The sequence below is a fragment of the Portunus trituberculatus genome, chromosome 48 (genome assembly GCF_017591435.1).
Source record: "Portunus trituberculatus isolate SZX2019 chromosome 48, ASM1759143v1, whole genome shotgun sequence".
NCBI classification, from domain to species: Eukaryota; Metazoa; Arthropoda; class Malacostraca; order Decapoda; family Portunidae; genus Portunus; species Portunus trituberculatus.
In genome coordinates this window covers 13475280-13482666 of record NC_059302.1, presented here as the reverse complement: position 1 = coordinate 13482666, position 7387 = coordinate 13475280, and positions in this window count along the sequence as shown.

Genomic DNA, 7387 nt, shown 5'->3' with positions numbered 1-7387 from the left:
GTTTACTGTTAAGACCAATGTATTAAAATGGAGTGTGTGTGTGTGTGTGTGTGTGTGTGTGTGTGTGTGTGTGTGTGTGTGAGAGAGAGAGAGAGAGAGAGAGAGAGAGAGAGAGAGAGAGAGAGAGAGAGAGAGAGAGAGAGAGAGAGAGAGAGAGAGAGAGAGAGAGAGAGAGAGAGAGAGAGAGAGAGAGAGAGAGAGAGAGAGAGAGAGAGAGAGAGAGAGAGAGAGAGAGAGAGAGAGAGAGAGAGAGAGAGAGAGAGAGAGAGAGAGAGAGAGAGAGAGAGAGAGAGAGAGAGAGAGAGAGAGAGAGAGAGAGAGAGAGAGAGAGAGAGAGAGAGAGAGAGAGAGAGAGAGAGAGAGAGAGAGAGAGAGAGAGAGAGAGAGAGAGAGAGAGAGAGAGAGAGAGAGAGAGAGAGAGAGAGAGAGAGAGAGAGAGAGAGAGAGAGAGAGAGAGAGAGAGAGAGAGAGAGAGAGAGAGAGAGAGAGAGAGAGAGAGAGAGAGAGAGAGAGAGAGAGAGAGAGAGAGAGAGAGAGAGAGAGAGAGAGAGAGAGAGAGAGAGAGAGAGAGAGAGAGAGAGAGAGAGAGAGAGAGAGAGAGAGAGAGAGAGAGAGAGAGAGAGAGAGAGAGAGAGAGAGAGAGAGAGAGAGAGAGAGAGAGAGAGAGAGAGAGAGAGAGAGAGAGAGAGAGAGAGAGAGAGAGAGAGAGAGAGAGAGAGAGAGAGAGAGAGAGAGAGAGAGAGAGAGAGAGAGAGAGAGAGAGAGAGAGAGAGAGAGAGAGAGAGAGAGAGAGAGAGAGAGAGAGAGAGAGAGAGAGAGAGAGAGAGAGAGAGAGAGAGAGAGAGTGTCGGAAGGGAACGGATGTACGAACACATGGCCAAGGAGACAGATGGAATGAGGATGGATGGTGAAGACTGATAAAAAAAAAAAAATACGATGACCGAAAACAGGTGTGAAAAAAGATGTCTAAGGAAAGGAGTCGGTAGAATAGACAACAAAGGAGTGTTTTCGTTGGAGCTTCATTCAGGTTAACGGTGACACGTACACTGGAGAGGAGAGCTGGATGCAAACAGTAAACATAAATCAAGTTGAGTACTAAATGTATCGACAATTAAGAAACAAAGAAGTGACATACTTAAGAGGCAAAAGCAATACTGGGATTATGCATGTTATTACATTATCACAACACCACAAAGGCTCTCAGTGAGTCTTACATATGACGTATGAAACTAAGAAATTTCAATCCCCATGATTTTCACATTCATGTGGAAAACTATATACTTCATCTCCCGAAATTGGACAATATGTATCAGAGAAAAGCATTGTACTAATTGATTTGTTATCATATAACTGTATAACAGTTATATACAAGCCATAAAGATGATATCTAAGTAATTTAAAGATAACGAATTTGATTAAGATAACGAAACGAACGACGATGAGGAGAGTTCTCACGAAAAAAATGCAATTCTAGTTTCCATGATGACGATGCGGTTCCAGTTTTCACGATGCGATTACATGAAACAATGTTGAAGTTCACTTGGCTCCACAGGTATTGACGAACCCTTTCACCCCGTAAGGGTCCACCCCAGTCCCGTGGTTGTGAGGGCAGTGACGATACAACCTTGCCGCGCCTCACACGGGTCGCCATGAGTAATGATACACCACACACCACTCCCCAAACACTGTCATGAAGCGAGTCTTTTTCAACCCTTAAAGGATCTTAAAGGCTGTCGGGTCCGGCCCCAGGCCGGACCCGACAGCCACCACGTGCGGCGCCCAAGGCCGTCACGGCCCTCAACAAATATTGGCCGAAAGATCTCAATCGCTATTTCAATTTTGATTCGAATATAAAATCGTCGATGGTAAATGAAAAATAGGTTTGGTCTGAAGGTGAGGCAGAATTAGCTGACTAATGAAACAAGGTGAGGCAGCTTTGCTCCGGAGTGTTTACAGTGTACCTTGCACGTTTCCTGCCGTGAGTACGCACATGCTTGTAGGTGACTGAATAGAAACAGTAGACCAATGGCAGTTGCGTAGTTAACGGAAGAATTTTGAAAATTAGATAAACTTCTGGATAGAGTGGATGAGTGGACACAGGTTTGCATGTCAGTAAACCCACAGTTGTAGACTTAAAGTATTTATTCTGGACGTTTCGAGGTCACTGCCTTCAGCTTCAGCAGCAGCAGAATGAAAAATACAGCGAACTGAACCAAGAGAAGGGAAGGACAGAGGATGAGTAACGTGACACAGTGTGATTGGCACCTGTGAGCTCACCTACTCAAACCCTTTCAGGACCTGACCTGTCTTTACCACTAATCCCTAGATCTAGGAATTAGTGGTAGGTCCTGATAGGGTTTGAGTAGGGTGGAGCTCACAGGTGGGGTTGGCCAATCACACTGTGCCACGTTACTCTCATCCTCTGTACCTACCCCTTCCCTTGGTTCAGTTCGCTTGTATTTTTCATTTTGCTTTGTACTGCTGAAGATGAAGGCAGTGGCATTCGAAACGTCCAAAATAAATACTTCAAGTCTATAACTGTGGGTTTACTGACAAGTTTATATTCACGATAGTGTGATATTCCATCTCCACAGGTTTGCATGTCTCAAAAGACTAAATGTTGAATGACTCAAAGGACATTGCTGAATCATTTAATAATTTTTTTTTTTAATGTTACAGAGATATTAGCTGACCAAGTTCAACAATCATCTGTACCATGTACTTCGTTTATGCCAGAACCAATGCCATATTCTTTCTTTCTTCGACCAACTACGCTGTCAGAGATACAAACCATAATTAAGGATCTTAAGATAACTTTACCAGGTTTTGACAATATTAGTAGCAAGGTTATTAAAGAATGTTCTAATGAAATTTCCCCCTTTCTTGTCCATATAATTAACAGTTCCTTTAAAGAAGGTTCTTTTCCTCAACAGTTGCAGATTGCTAAAGTTATCCCTGTTTATAAAAATAAAGGGAAAAACTCTTCACTTAAATTATAGGCCTATATCTATACTTCCAAGTTTCAATAAAATTTTTGAAAAGGTTGTTGTTGTAAGATTGTTTAATTATATTTCGAATTGTAAAATTCTAACTGATGTTCAGTACGGGTTCCGTCATGGCTACTCCACTGAGCTTGCTGTTTATCAGTTGTGCAAAAATATAAATAATACTATTGATAATAAGGAATTTCAAATCTCGTTATTCTGTGATCTTTCTAAAGCCTTTGATTGTATATCACATTCAATTTTGATAAAGAAACTAAATATTTATGGTGTTCGGGGAATAGCTCTCCAATGGTTTAAAAGTTACCTTGGCTCTCGAAAACAATGTACAGTTGTTAATAATTCTGTGTCATCATTTTCTCCTCTCACCCATGGTGTACCTCAGGGATCAATTTTGGGTCCAATTTTATTTTTATTGTATATAAATGACATAACGCGCACTACTAATAAATTAAAATTCCTTTTGTTTGCCGACGACACCACCATATATATACAAGGTAATAATTTGCATGAATTAAAGAATACCCTAAATTCAGAAATGCTGAAAGTTTTAAATTGGATTAGAAGCAACAAACTAACAATTAATGTTTCCAAAACTCATTATATGATCTCTTCATCATTATTACATCAATCACCACCTATAGAAATATATTTAGATAACATATTACTAGAGCAAGTGGAACAATGTAAATTTTTAGGGGTAACTATAGACAGCAAGTTGAGGTGGAGTGGTCATGTCAATGAGACCTGTACGAGGCTCAGTAAGATAATTGGTATATTATACAAAATACGCAGGTCTTTAACAGTGGATTGTATTAGGCAAATTTACTTAGCTTTAGCATATCCTCATCTTATGTACTGTTGTGCAATTTGGGGTGGGACTATAAACACTAACCTTGAAGCCTTATCTATCATTCAAAAGAAATTGCTACGTGTCATGTCCAGTAGTAATAGGTATATATGCACATACACAACCGCTTTTCGAAAACTTTAATTTGTTAAAACTGTATGATATCATAACTTTGCAAACGTGTAACTTTATTTATAAATCAATTCATAATTTTCAAGTTGACTGTGGTTTTCAGTTTATGCCAAATACCTATAATTCTCGTAGGACAAATAACTTAATACTACCATTGTATAGAACATCACATGCTCAAAGGTATATAACATATAGAGGAGTGAAGCAGTGGAACCAACTTCCCGAAGACGTGAAAGATAGCCCTTCTTGTAATGTATTTAAAAATAAACTAAAGAAAATGTACTTAGAAAACACACTGTAATAGTGTTTATTGTAAGTAGTTGTAATTTCTGTAATACTTGTATGTATATATATATATATATATATATATATATATATATATATATATATATATATATATATATATTTTTTTTTTTTTTTTTTTTTTTTTTTTTTAGTTACTTATTGTTAGAAGGCCCGTTTTGCCCTTGTAGGCTAATGACTGTTAGTATATAATTCAGGTCTGTTTAAGAGCTTAACTCAACAGACCTAGCCCTATGATTTGTATATATAACTAAATGTACATTGTATGATTCTTTTCTTGGGCCAATAAATGTATCAGTATCAGTATCAGTATCATTATCAGTATCAGTATCATACACAAACTGTCACACGTCTCATACAAACTGCCACTTGCAGACCTGATTTTTTTTCATGTTTTATGCTCTTAAAAACTTAATTTATATATATATATATTATATATATATATATATATATATATATATATATATATATATATATATATATATATATATATATATATATATATATATATATATATATATATCAATGACGTGTAAATATCAATGTTTCAAATATAAGGAAATGATTGACATTAATCAAAGTATCACGATGCATTCATTATAATAAAATATTACATTCAGACGAAACACAGGCCTGATGTGTTTGAGATGTAGCATTTTGTTATCATACTTTCCGCACAATATAACGACTGTTTAGGACCGAATAGCTATACTTTCAGAGAGATCCACTATTCTTGTTTATAGATTTTCAGTCTTGAAGTAAGGAAAAATTATATACATTCATGCATTTCTTTTATAATCTTCCTTGGCTCTCGAAAGAGTGCACGGACTTAGAAAAGGTTGAAGAATACTAAGCTATACCCTGAGGAAAAAAAATACAGTAAAAGAAAAAAATCGACCAACATCAATATTATAACATATGCTAAAACAATACCAAGACGATAGAGATACTGGCACAGTGCTCAGACTTAAGTGTCCTTTGTCTATGAGTGAAGCTTCCAAGGCAACATCAGTCAACGAAGAGATAGAGAGAGAGAGAGGGAAAGAGAGAGACTAAGAGACTGAGTTGGTCGAGAGATGTGCGGGTGGAGTGGAAAGTGAGGTAAGTGCTTGGGTAGTAAGAATTAGAGTTGGCTTAGGTCAGGGAGGGAGGCAGGATGAAGAAAAGGAACGTGGCTGGAGTGGAAATTGAGGTAAAGTACAGGGGATAAGAGAGTTAGTGAGGTCACGGCCTAGGAGGAAGAAAGGGAAAGTAAAAAGAAGTGGGCCAGACAAGCAAGGAGGGCAGAGAGTATTGGGGGCAAGGTAAGGACGAGTGAGATAGGGTAAGAGAGAGAGAGAGAGAGAGAGAGAGAGAGAGAGAGAGAGAGAGAGAGAGAGAGAGAGAGAGAGAGAGAGAGAGAGAGAGAGAGAGAGAGAGAGAGAGAGAGAGAGAGAGAGAGAGAGAGAGAGAGAGAGAGAGAGAGAGAGAGAGAGAGAGAGAGAGAGAGAGAGAGAGAGCGAGGGTGGGGCAAGGACGAGGTATGGAAGTTGATACCGCAGTGAGAGTGAGGTAAGGCAAGGCAGGGTGAGGGGAGGCAGGCCAGGGTGAGCGAGGGGAGAGTGAGCGGTGAGTGCAGCTTCAGAGCGAATACAAGTCGAGTCTGGGATGAGATTAAGTGAACATGTGATGGGAATACAGTGAGAGAGGAGGTGAGGGCGGGGCAGCTCCAATGTTTGTCCTTGAGGCTTCCCTTCCCTTGCCTTCTCTTGCCTTCCCAGAACCGCCATTAGTCTGATAAATAATCGACGCTTGCTGTATTTCAGAAGTGAAGTGCACACACATAGTTCCTGAAATTCAAGAGATATGTGCACCCACTAATTTGTAACAGAACACGAGTTATCTGCTTTATCAAACGTAAACAATAGAAAGAAAGGGAATTACTTTTATAAATTTCTATAGAAACAAAAAGCAATATTTTCACTGCAAAATAAAAATCTTCCGTTGTTTCATATCTTTAGAAAACAGTGCACCACGTGTTATATAATGGAGGTTACAAGGTCTTCTGCATTTAAAACTAGCAATGACTGAATGTTTCAGCCAGGAAGGGACCAGACATATCTCGCTCTAGACAGCCTTGACCTAAATCTATTATTCGAAAGATTTGTCATCCCAGACTCCTTTAGTCTTCTGTAGTTACGTGTGACATATTAACGGCTTATTATCTAATTCCTTCAGTGTGAGATGCCATCTTCTGTCCTCTGGGAATGAACTATTCTGTACCGAGACAGCGTGTGAAGCTACGGATGGCCTCGTGCTTTGGTCCAACCTGCTTTCCCTTCCCTTAGTCTGTCTTCAAACCTGTCCATTGTGCCCATGCTTCACACAATATCACTTTACATCAAACTTACAATTACTATTTCCTTTTTATTTACTTAAAATTTCCGTCATTAATAAGGAATGGTAAAATCCCACTTAAAGGCCCCGTAATCTCCATATTCCATTAAAAAAAAAAAAAAGACCACTTTCTCCCCTCCCAAATCATTCCGTTGCCAGCACTTCTACTCACAGGGCAAAGAATGAAAGACTGAAAGAAAGAAAAAAAAAAACGTAGCACAAACTTTAGATGAACTTCCCTTTTCCTACATTCCCGCTAATGATGCTTGTTAGTAAAATTCAGTGTAATGACGTTCTCTACGCCTCGCATGTCCTTGGTCTGTGGTAAGCTGACGACTCTTATGCACTCCTTTCTCTAGAAATAACTAACTCCCGTGCCTGCAGCTCCACACGTCGCCTGGCCACTCACCGTCTCAGTGTACAATTATCGATATTTACTTGGATATTTTCTTACGTTAATTAGTCTAGCAATGTACTCGTTCAGTTTACTTATTTTTTTATTTCCTCGATATACAGATATTCAAACTAAGGTCAGAGTAGCTACAACAATTGAATTTTACTTGTACGTTTTCTATTTTCGTTTGTTTATTCGTTATATTATATTTCTTTTCTTTCCTAGCCTGAGACACACCTTCAGGCCCAGCTTAGTATATAATTAATGAATTTTTTCGAGTATTTTTCTTTATTCATCTATTCACTCATTTACCTTATTTATTCATTTTCT